Source organism: Lagopus muta, chromosome 3 (assembly GCF_023343835.1).
Source record: "Lagopus muta isolate bLagMut1 chromosome 3, bLagMut1 primary, whole genome shotgun sequence".
In the NCBI taxonomy this organism is placed as follows: Eukaryota; Metazoa; Chordata; class Aves; order Galliformes; family Phasianidae; genus Lagopus; species Lagopus muta.
The window spans coordinates 68,538,554-68,551,259 of record NC_064435.1 but is presented as its reverse complement, the minus strand read 5'-3'; the positions used below and the strand labels follow the sequence as shown (position 1 = coordinate 68,551,259).

The 12,706-nt window shown below is 36.4% G+C and overlaps 1 long non-coding RNA gene across 1 annotated transcript; it reads right to left on the bottom strand.

Annotated features, from left to right (window-relative positions):
• Nucleotides 1-1,381: 1,381 nt before the first annotated feature.
• Nucleotides 1,382-11,591, bottom strand: LOC125691415 (uncharacterized). The gene is made up of 3 exons (XR_007376118.1): nucleotides 11,513-11,591; nucleotides 5,680-5,827; nucleotides 1,382-2,853 (listed from the first exon to the last, which is right to left on the bottom strand). It is a non-coding gene; the product is annotated as an uncharacterized LOC125691415 (long non-coding RNA).
• Between the last annotated feature and the right edge of the window lie 1,115 nt (nucleotides 11,592-12,706).

Sequence of the window (12,706 nt, the reverse complement as noted above, 5' to 3'; positions counted from 1 at the left end):
AAATATTATAAGAATATTAAATTTTCATACAGTCAAAAAATTAGGCTCTTACATGTTCTACATTAATAAGAATTCTGAAACCTATGTGGAATTTCATAGCTAAACAGACGCAAGCATTAGCTTCAGTTTAGCATTAAAATCTAATGAATTCCATACAAGTGAAGTAGATCATAGTAATTGACAGATCAGTCAATTATTATTTAGACATAGATTTTGAAACTAGTTTCTCATTCTAGGCCAAGGCTTGATGCTTTTAATGGTCTGTGCGTTTGATTGTGTGAATTAAGGTATTAGCAAAAGTGCTAAGAATATCTCTTTCTCTGTTGCAGCTTGAGAATCAATTCCCTGTCCGTTACTATGTTTTCAGTTGAAATGCCCCCATGAACTCTTAGCTTTTCAGCCTGTGCAGCAGGACTGTCTTGAACCTGCAGTCTTTTCTGGACCAATTTGCTCCAGCTCCTTGTGACCCAGTGCTGCTCCCACAATGGAATTCACACCTTCCACTTCCCTTTGAGGCATGGGCAGCCTGACCAAGAGGTCGCACAGTCCCACCTGGGTCATGGACATCCTTCCACCCACCAGCTTCCTCTTTCCATAGCTGCAATGAGTTCTCACTCTCCATGCTAAGGAGGTCTGGGCTGCTTCATTCATCTCCCGTCTCATCTATGATCTCCCCTTTCCCTCAATTTTCATGCTGGTTTGCTTCTTTAGGCTGCTGACAACTTTACTGGTTAGCCCAAACATCAGCACTTATTTAAGAAAGAGTTGCCTGGAGGCTCAAATTCCTTCACCTTACGCAAAACATAACAGCAGCAGTTACGCCTGCCCAGACTGTGACCAGATGAGACTCCTGACTGTTTTAGATGCAGTGGTACTTACTATGTATTGAAGTGGAAGGATGACGAGTGCAGCTGTAAAGTGTTACACACACTCATGTCTTGGGTCTTCATTTCAGTTTGCTTTTCAACTATCTATTATTAACAGCTGTCATGATCAGGAATTGTGCTTCTTTTTGGAGGATAAACTACTGGTAGAAAGTCTAATTCTTTTCTGAGCAAGCCTTTTTCTGTTTACATACATAAGCCTGATCTCAGTAAATGCTTTTTCCAGCTAGTTTCTATATCCTTCGGGAAAAACTGTATCACATGTATTACGAGTAGTAGTGTCCATGGAGATCCAATTACCTGACAAGATAACCAACTGTAAATGCAAAAGGTCACCGATATGCAGATTGATGTGACAATCACTTTTTGCTGCGACAAGAATTTGTTCAAGGTGAAAATAATAATGTGCTTTTCTTCCTAGCTGTTATCTTTAGACTAATCTAGAAGAACAGATGTAGTGGCTACAGCAGAGAGCGAGCTACCTATTAAACCTCTTCTAAACATAAAATTCTCATCCCTGTTTATGCTGAAGCTGATTGGTGTTGTTATGAAGCAGCATGACAAGCTTCTGCCCCACAATCAGTCTGGCCTGGAGGCAGATTTACATCACTGTTATTTCTGCTTGTTAACCAGCCTCTGCCCTTCACTGGCTCAGAACAACTGCACACTGCCACAGACATGCAACTAAAGAACAAGTACACATTGCATGGTATGAACAGGCCAAATAACATTTAGTATTCCTGGATATTAAGGAAGATCTGCTGTGATACGTCTGGGTCTCTTCTCTTACGAATACAGACTTACCAACTGAGCAGATAAAATTTGACAGTCATGATTTCTCCCTCTGGTCCCATGACAGCTCATGCTACTGGTCCACATGCTCAAGCCCACTCAGAAACTGGAAGACACACAAACTTTCCTGTTTTCCCTGAAGGTATTCATTTTGTTGACACTGTTGTTTTTTCCTCTTGCCTGCTTTGTCTCTTTTAGATTCTGTGTGTTCCAGGAACTTGTGAACATTATTCTGCTTCAGGCTATACTTCTGGTAAGAGTCATATGCCCTTAACTCAAAGAATTTATTTTGTTGCTCTTGTATAATATGATTTACTTTGCCCTTGTGTAGGAGCTGGGATGGATGCAGATGCTAAAATAGCCACAAGTGTTTTGATTATGGGAATCCTCTAGTCATAACTAGAGAAAGGATTCATTCAGTTCTGCCCTTGATGTGTGGCACAAGTTTTATTTCCTTACATAAGTACAGCAGGCAGAAATGAGCTAAAATGCTGGGAAATAATGAAATGCATGACCCAGAAAAAAGACAGAACAGTAAAATAATAATAATACAAAACATTTGTGCACTACAATTAAAGAAATAAGGAGTGGCAAAATTGTTAAGCTAGCAAACCTTCAAGAAAGAGTTTCATTTCCATTATAGATCTGAAGAATCAATTCTGATATTCTTTTACATATGGAATTTTATTCAATTTTTGTTATACAGATTATCCCGAGGCCTCTATCTGGCTGAGTAATCTTTGCTTGTTGATGAGTGCAGGACAATCCATTATGAAGTCAGTGACCATCTTACTGCCTTGAGGAATTTCAAAAATGAGTTCTTAAATGGCTTTGTATTGAATCAGCTTTTACATATGTTATGTATATTATTCACTACAGTGCTATTAAGCCACTGCTGAAGTCTCCAACCAATACTTAATCAGAGGAAGCTTTCATGGGGAATAATGAAATACAGTTTGCAGAGATGGCCATCAGTTACATGGTGCAGCCTTTTTTGATTGGAGCCCATTCTTCTGTCTTTTCATGTTTGTATTATGTTAAAAACAAGATTTATTTCCTTTTAGTTGTCTTCCATGTGTTCAGACCTTGGGATTATTTCTTTTGTTGGTTCTGGGACACTAAGTCTGTGAATTTCATTCTTTCATCTCTAGAATTAGATTTCTTTGGAGGAAAAATCCTGGAAGTGAAAAGATTTCTATGAAAATATAATTTTTTTATGAAAACACCATAAGAAACATTTAGAATTAAGGTTATAAGTTCTCTAATTTCTAAAATTGCTGTCAGAAAGATAGTAAGAAGAACGAAAATCTTAACTAGAACCATATTTTTTCTAATATGATCATACATATATAACACAAGTTAAGCAGAGTAGATGTAATATTTTTAAAGCAAATATCTACTCCCTAAGTCAGAGTTAAAACAAGAACACCCATTTTAATTATAAGAAGTTGCAGCCTTTTTTTGGATCTTATAGTAACAAAAAATGATCCAAGTATAAATGAAGTGATACCAACAGAGTTTTCTGATTTATACTAACTAAAAAAAAAAAAAAAAAAAAAGAAAAGAAATGAACAACCCCTCTGTCTTCCTATAAGAATGTTAGCAAACTCAATATTTAAACAGTTCAAGACAGCTTTTATAATACTTGAACTTGTAGATGTGCTTTCATAATTATTGACAATTACTACATCTAAATAAGGGTTATAAAGAGACTACAGTAAAGGTATACTGATTTCTTGTATTTCTTATCATTTATTCCCTTTCATAATTTGAAGCTTTGTTATTAATAGCTTAGTGGGGTCCCAAACAAATTTCAGTGTAGATGGGCTGAGTACTGTTGCCCATTCTATCAGGATTTTAGGCTTGGTCCAAAAGCCATCATGAAGATAAAATCTTCACAGTAAAATAGTTTTCTGCTGCTGGAACCATCCTAAATTAGACATTATTCTTTGAAGTCAGAAATGTCTACTGATAAGACGGGGGAGAATGAGCTCCTGTATTGCTTTTGGTGTTTGTATGGCATCACAGCAAGCTGTTGCGATGGGGACTAGATCCCTGCCAAAATGACAGTGTGATATGTAGCACTTCTTCAACTTCACTGCATGTAACAGAGTACTACACGGCTTGTGCTAGTAAGATCTTCGTGCAAACCATGGTAACTAAGGTAAGTGTGAAGGCAAGAACTGCCCTTGTCATATTTATCATGCTGGCCCTCAGATGCTGTTGAATATGTTAACACTCAAAATTCATTTACATAACACATTTGCCAAACTGAAATCTAAAAGTTCTTTTATTCTCCATATGAAGCCTAGGGCCATATTGTTGCCCAGAAGGAAAATATATTTTGGTTTGTCACAAGCTGAATAAGAAAGGTAGCTGCAAGTGATCATGCCTGAACAAAATCTTTTATTATAATTATTTTATATACCAAAACTTCTATTTGTAGGTTGGAACTTGAGTCTTCTTGCATACTGAAAACTTTATCAAGGACACATCCAGTAACATACATGCATGATTTCACTGTGAGTATAAGGATTAAGGATGTTTCAAGTTGTAAGAAGGAAAAATTCATTCTATCATTTTCTTCATTACACTCAGCAAAACTTCTACAGCGCACCTGTTTGCAAGTTTTGTTTTACTTCTGAATGTATGAAGGCCTTGGAGGGATTGCCAGCATATTATTATTCTGTCAGAAAAAAGCTTCACCTTGGATTACAGACAGATTAGATGGACTGTATCTAACACTGGATATTTATTATGATGACCACTTCCATCACTTAACTATGGTGATAATGATCATGAAGAAACTTGAAATTGAATGAAAAGCATTAAAAGCTAAAAGGAAAAAAATGTAATTATCTCACATAAAGAAGGAAAAGCAGTTAAATCTAAATAGTGTAGAAATTCCCCACAGGACCTTTTAATTACCTAAGAAAAAGCAATATGAGTATAAAAATATTTTAAAAGTCAGGTCTAAACATAATTGCATAAGATTCACAGTTCAGATTTCTATCCAAACTCTGTAAGTTGAACGAACAAAAAATACTAAACATTTGAAGCAAAACTGATGTTTCAAATGTTGAAACTGTCTCTGCATTTTTTCAGAGAAGGAAATGTGAGCTATTCTAACCCACTAAGACAGCAACTTACATGGATGTTGTGCTGCTACAGACAGTGAAGAGTTTTAAACACCTACTGAGCTGAAAATATAGCAGAAAAAGGTTTATTTTTCACTTGCAACTGCGCTTTAAAAAGTTCAGCTAGCTGAGCACTTAACTGCTGTCCGATGTCAATGTAGCATTCCTCTACTATGTCAAAGAACCCCAATATCTATTGTTGTTTTTTTTTTTAAATACATAAATTTGTCATGTTTTAGAGTACTCTTCAGAAGGCACCAATCTTGATCTTCTCTGAGCATTTGTAAGGCTTTCAGTGGAATTGCCTTTGCACTTTGATGTACGATGCAACATTTCGAAAAGAATAAGAAACAAAGCTTTGTTTAGGGTCCTTAACAGTACTCTGATGACACCTCTTGCACACAAATAACACTTCTTTACTTCCATTCTTTTTGGAGATCTGGCCAGGAAAGAACAGAGTTGTTGTGCAGTAATTTCATTCAATATTAGTTCCTGTACTTCATTGACTGAAAAGACAATTAGCTCTGGACAATTTCTTCATCAAAGTGATTACATTATCTGTATTCTACAAAATCATACTGTAGTCTACACAATAGCTGTTTTTAACTGTTCTAAGATGTTAGAAAGCAAGTTGCTGGTAAGGTTGAAACACAATAAAAGCTTTCAAAATAGATAAAAAAAGAAAGCATAGATGAGGGATTGAGAAGTGTGGGCAAAAGAGTAAATATAGTAGAAAGTATAACTACAAATCCACAGGAATTAAAATGTTAACTTCAGTGTTAACTACTACTCTTGAAATAAGCTTTTTATTTTTATTTTTTTTTTAATGTTTACAGTCATATCCCTGGTGTGTGAGCAAGACTTACCATTCTCTTCTTTTTCACATTCTCTTTTTGTCTCTTATTTGCCACCTCAGCTTTCTGTCCTTCAGGAACTGTTGTCTCTGTGTGTCATCCTTTTTATTTGGAGTCACTACAGAATTCCAAGCCATTGTAAATAGGTCAGAAACACAACCTAAATAAAAAGGGAATACACTTTAGGCAAAGTTGGTGGGTTTTGCCTGTGTTTTTTTTTTTTTTTTTTTAGCATTGTGAAGCTAATTCAAAAGAAAAAGGGCTGGACAAGTCAAGAAGAAAAGACATTGCAATTTTTATGGGTGTTTTTGTTCTGTTACTTTAAACAAGCATTTAAAGAAACAAGATTATTTTTTTTCCTTTTTTGCTCCATTTTCAAATAATAAGAATATTATTAAATTCAGTGTAGCAACTTGATGATGATTATTCTGAAACACGTTACCTCATTGTGCTAAAGGCCCAATATAATTTCATCTGGATATTTCTATTTCAGGTGTAAATTAAGGCTACTGTTTGTCCTGCTTTCTGGAGGAAAAGGAACACTACATATTGATGCAAATCTGGAATGTTAGGTTACATGATAAAACTCATTTTCCCACCCACAGAGGAATACAGAGGGACAGTGGAGAGTGGGGGAGCCAAGTAATTCCTGCACCAGCACCTCACAAGCCCTCTCCAAAAGCCATCAGCCCACCAGAAACTCATCTTCACAAGCCATGATGAGCATAGGATAAAATGGAAATCAGAATAAAGGACTCAGAGGAAAGGATGCCCTGTCTGGCTTCCTCTGAGCACTATCTCAGGAGAGCATCAGCCCAAGTTTGGAGAGGAACAAGCGTGGAATAATGGGGTAAGGAAATAGAAAAGGCTGGCCAAGCACTGGTCAGTGCAAAGATCAACCTGATGACTAGGTGAAATGGCCTGGAAACAAGGGTGGGTGGGAATCATCTCTAAGGGACACCTCTGGGTGTCAGAGTTGCAGGAGAACAACTGAAGTACTACTTCCTGTATTCACACTGATATCTATATGATCTCATGATTGTTCCTCTTGGAATTTATTGGTTAAAAAAATAAAAAAGTCATCTAAATGCTACAATACAAGATACTACATTGAACTATTGGTTGCTCAAAAGTTATACTAATAAAAATCAATGAAATTTAAGAAATTATGAGCATTGAATCATATTATTGTTACACAGAAACACTGCAGAAACTCATTTCCCACACAGAATGAAGTTACAGGAAGTTAATTTTTAAATAGCTTGTTTTCCCCAACTCTAGGCACATCTAGGAGAAATATGCCAGAACTCTTTTTTTTTTTTTCTGCTACCTGACTTGTCTAACTCTGTTCTGTCACTTGTATCCCACACACATCAGGAAATGACAGATTTTTTTCACAGCATACACAGGCCAAGAAAAACAACAACCACTAAAATGAGGAAAAGATCCACAAGATCATTCCAATAGTAATATCTAAAATATTCCCTTCCTCTCATGAAATCTTTTTCTTGGAAACAACATGAACTCAGGTATGTCAAAATTTTTAAATGTATGGTCCTGCTATACCTCCAAATAAAATGGTCATTGAATATCTTGTAGAATATTCAATATATAATGCATGAAATCTGGCCATCCTCTGTATTTTTTTTTTCTTCCCATTCTATAATCACTCATAAGGATGCCTGGTTATGTAAGGACTTGTAAAATGTGATGGGTTACTCAATATTTTTAATAAGAAACTGTACAGAGGAAAAAACAACTCTGTTCTGAATTGAAAAGAGGGAATCAAAAAACTACTTCACCCAGAAAATTTTGAAAAAAACACATTTTAGTGCTACAAATATGAATATACACTACTGTTTCAGTTCTACCTAATGCTCACAATAGAGAGACACGGTAAATATGCACAACTCTTAGAGACATTCAATTCCCTCTTTTCCTTTCTTCATTTCCCCCATAAAAATAAGTAGTATTGCCTTGAGAAAACAAGTGATTAATTATTAGGACAGCTTACAGTAAAGAGAAGTAGACCTTATCTTAGTGAGTAATGACAATGTATTTCACTATTAAAGGCTATTAAACACATCAGTGTCTCTTTCACAAATGCAACATTTCCTGTGGAATTTGGAGGAAGAATGAAAGTTCCTTACCAAGTTTTCTTTCCCACCCACTCTCTTGTACCCATCTACGCTTTCTGGAGTGCGAAATGTCAAAGTATTTTTTCAGCATATAGTTTGAATAAATGGTAGGCTATGAAATTACCAAGGGCACTGGTCATTTTCTCTGCATCTTGTACTGGGTAAGGACAGTGAAATGAACAGAAGGGTCCAATCTGTAAACACTTGGCTGGTACTAATGACAAAACATTAGTAATGTTGACAATGAAAAGGCCTACATTGCACTGGGTTTGTCAGCACCAGATGGGTTGCGTTTCACTTTTCTCTAAGTGGGAAGAGAGTCTGTGGGGAAAAACTGGCAGAGCTCATTGGCAGGACTTTAAACTGTGTTTGAAGGGGAAGGGAGGTAATAGAGAACCTGCCCATGATAAGCTGTGGGAAGGCATAGCTAGGTCAAAGGGACAGGGTGCTAGCAGGGGCCTTCAACCTGGTATCCTGAAATGTGTTGGCAACACTGCAGCACACTTGAAATCTTATGACAATGAGACAGCTCTTCAGGGAGTTAGGCAACAAAATCCCCTGGGAATCTGCTCTCAAGGACAGCGGGGAGAAGAGCTGGCAGATCTTTAAGAAAGATTCCTTAGGACATAAGAGGTCTCCAATCCCAGGTGTAGGAAGTTGAGAAAGGAAGGCAAGAGTCCATCATGGCTGAACCAGAACCTGCTGGTTAAACTGGAGGGCAAGAAGAAATCACACAGACAGTAGAAGACATTTGAGATCAGGCTGAATGGGGCACTGAGCAACCAGATCTATTTGTAGCTGTCCTTTTTTCATTCTAGGGGAACTGGACTATATGAACTTCAAAAGTCCCTTCCAACCCAAATGATTCCATGAACTATGAATGATTCATGACACTATAAAACCTATTTTTCTTGTTTCCCAATAAACAAAAACCTGAAAATTTATCTTTGATTACTTTATGTAATCTACTGTAGTATAACTTGTCTTCATATCTTGAAGTTTTCTACTAGGTTTGGTTGGCCAAAATACTGAAAATCTGAAACCATTAATGAAAGTAGATATCTATTTGAAAACTTTATATGGTGGTAAATGGATTATAACCATTGAAATAAAAGCATCATGTCACCTCATCAGAATCAGTCCTGATTTACAGGAAGTTCTCCTTTAATCTTTTGTAGATAAAAAAAAAAAGAAGAATCCTGTGCATTTTTTTTTCCTGGTAATGATTCCTTAACTACTGTATCTGACAGTGCTTTATTTTGTAATAGTTTGCCATGTTCCTAGCAGAAGTGCAATGCATGAGAGAATGATGTTTTTGAGTAAAATACTTGTTTTATATTCTGTAAGTATTTTTTATAAAAGGATTTCAACTGTGAATTTTTTTTTTTCAAAAAAATGTGATCTTGTGTTAAATGTGCTAAGCTATGTAAAAATAATTCTGAGTAGATGATCACATGCACTACAAATATTATAGAAAAATCTATCACAAATATACCCTATTTCTTATTAAGTAAATATATGCAGAATAAATACGTAAAAATGTACCTGCCACTGATAGGCATCTAAGAAGGATACACAGAATATTCTAAGCTAGAAATGTAAAAGTCCCAAGATGATGGAATTCACCTCTCTGAAACTGTAGCATGTGCTATATTACATTTGAGTCAACAAATTGGTATTTCTAAAAAAAAAAAAAAAAAAAAGTGAAGCTATGATTCCTAGCACATATCAACAAGCTTTGAAATAGATTTCATGCATGCATGGTTTTTTTTTGTTGTTTTTTTTTTTTTTGTTTTTGTTTTTGTTTTTTTGTAATCTGATTTTAAATGTTAACTAGAAGCAGGATATAAAAAAAAAAAAGGTATGGCAAAGATGATTTTCAGTAATATTGAGTGTTTGTGCGCAATTAGCATACAGAGCACAACTGGCTGATCCCTCCCTGCAATTACTCAGTTCTGATACAAGCAACATTAGATGTCTGACAGTAATAGCCAGGAATTTGGAATGTTTATTTGCATGTACCTGTAACAAGTTAATCTGTCTGAATTTTTCCTTAGTATTTCAGAATTAATTTGTGGGGGCTTCGAGCGTCCTTCCTGTCAAACTGGTTGCTAGTGTTACTTCATACAGTTATCTAAAGAAATAACGGAAGCCTTCCAAAACCAATGAAACCAATTTTTAATTGTTATTTATTTAAATATTGGAAGAGCCACCGTTTCAGATCCAATACATTTAATACTAAGCTGCCCAGGAGGAGGGATTCTCTCCCATTCTGTGTTAATAAGACCCTATTTAGGAACTAGGAGAATGCGCACACTAAACTAACACCATTTTTATTTCGTGTAACATCAGGGAGAACTTCCTGTTCCAAATGTTGCTAGACATTACTTCAGAAAACAGAGGGGGCACAGGAAATGAAAATTTCAGGAGAAAACATGGCATCCCCATCCAAAGAAGGAGGAAGAAATGTTTGCTTTGGTAACGATGGTAGGTAAAAAGTACCTAGAGTTTGATCTGGCATACTGATGTGCAGCTCAGATTTCAATGAACAAAACAAATTGCTATGAGGCAGTCACCCTTATATAATGAATTGGTTGCTTGCTGCACTGTGACTTCCTTGCAAAAGTCATGCCTACCACTGAAAAACGCTTCTATGAAAATATATCCCCACCAGCAGTAGAGTTTTTCTTTTGTTAAGTAAAGGCTTAGCCCAGTGACTTGACAACCATGACAGAATGAACAGTGCTTTTAACTAAGAGAGTTCAATTAGTAGCAAACACATTTCCTGGAAATATAACTTCACCTAAATCGGTGAAGCTTTCCTGGCAGAACAATTGCTGCTGTACACAACAATCAGGCACTTACCTGATCTGATTTTCAAAAGTGCTGAACATTTAACACATTCATTGAAACTGCTAAACTAAGCACCTGCAACTGGATTTAGGAGCATCATTAGCTATGAAATTCTGTGCCCTACCACTAGTGCTCTCGTGGACTCTGGTAAGACTTATGCAAACAGAACCATCCAAATGTATCAGTGAATGACCACTATGTTACTCTTGTGCAGCAAAAGAAGGTGATGACAATGCCTCCTACAGGGATAAAAGCACTATGGAGCAATGGAAGATGACAAGGAAGAAAAGTTAGTTCACCCTTTCCCATGAGTGATGGTAGCTCAAGAAGAATACAATCTCCATCAAAAAAACACACTGCTCCCTGAGCTGTTAACCCTTAAATAAGGATGAGGATTGGGCAGACACAGGCTCTACCTCTTCCACTCAGATGCATTGCTTGCACCTCAGCTCCCTGGATTAGCCACACCTTCTCACCTTGTCTTCAAACATTGATTCAGGCACTGACCTGGCAATTCCACTGCCACACTGTAGGATATATATTTGATTAAACTGGTTATCAGAGAAGTCTAAGAAATTTGTGAGATCTTATTACCTTGAAAAATAAGATTCCTTGTTTATTTTAAATAGCTGCTTTTTGTTATTGCAGCCTGAATATCCTAGCTTCATGCAGTTAATATATCCACAGCATATATACAATATATAACCATATAGCTCTGTTACCAGAAAAATAAACATAATTCTTCCTTACTGTATCCCACAAAACTATTATAAGGTCGTTACAGTTAGTGTTACGGGTGGAATGATTATCGTGGTGGAAATAGAAAAAGAAACAAACAGGGAAGAAATGCTCACCTACATCCAAAGATCTAGGTTTGCAGGAAAGACTACACAAAGGAGGGATCTCCAGAAAGAAAACCTTCCCTAGTGGCAGCCAGCCCTTAAATGGGGTCTACGAGGTACAGCCATGCTCCACCCCTTCCAGATACACAGAATTGCCTTCACCTGTGCTCCCAGGGCTGACTTAGTGCTTGCCTCAGGTGATCAATCAGTGTTCAAGCCATGACTCAACAGTTCCCATGCAGAGGTCAAGTTGAGAAATCCTCACATGAAGTTTTGAAACTCTTAAAAAAAATTTCTAAATATTAAAAACTCTTTATATGATAAAGCCACTCTTTCATGATCTAGACCTAAGGAATGGCTGAGAAATACCCATACAATCTCTCCGTGATGTAAAACAATGAAAAAGGGCAAAACATGCTTAAGTAAAAACTTTTTGAAGGCACGTTGGTAACCGTACTTGATTAGATATGATTTACTGGCTAAGTCTTTTAATTTTTCCTCTATAAGTTGGCATATATTTTTGAACATAACACAGTCTTATTATGAGAGATGAATCCAGGGCAAAGAATGTGTAATCAACAGGAACATACTATCTTATTTATTAATTGAAAAAGTGGAGTATGCATTAAAGATGGTTATTGTACATGTATCGTCCTGTCATCTGTGTAACAATTCTTCATTTCCTACCTCCCCCAGTCCTAAAGCAGTGCCTAACTTATCTATGACAGTGACAGCAGGAATTCTTATATAACGGAACCTGCTTGACAGATAAAAATATTCAGGAAAAATTCAGATCTTAATTTTGTCAGTAAGAAATATTTTCTGAACCCATCTTAAAGAATAAAATTATAGTTCTTGCAATTAGATAAAACATAAAGAGCCTCTGTAATGAGTCACTTGAACTATTATTTTTGTACATGTCTAAAACTCATATGTTTTCATTCTTGCAAGATCCATAGCTTTGTGAGAACTTTGCTATGTGGTGGATTCGATCAAAGTTTTGCAGGGCTTTCAGTTACCACTGTTATCTGTTTCCCTGGGTACACAGCTCAAGATCTTCAAAACATGCCCTTTTCACAGAATCATAGAATCGTAGAATCTCCAAGATTGGAAAAGACCTACAGGATCACCCAGTCCAATCATCCCCCGATCACCAATAGCTCTCACTAAACCATGTCCCTCAACACAACTTCCAAATGTTCATTG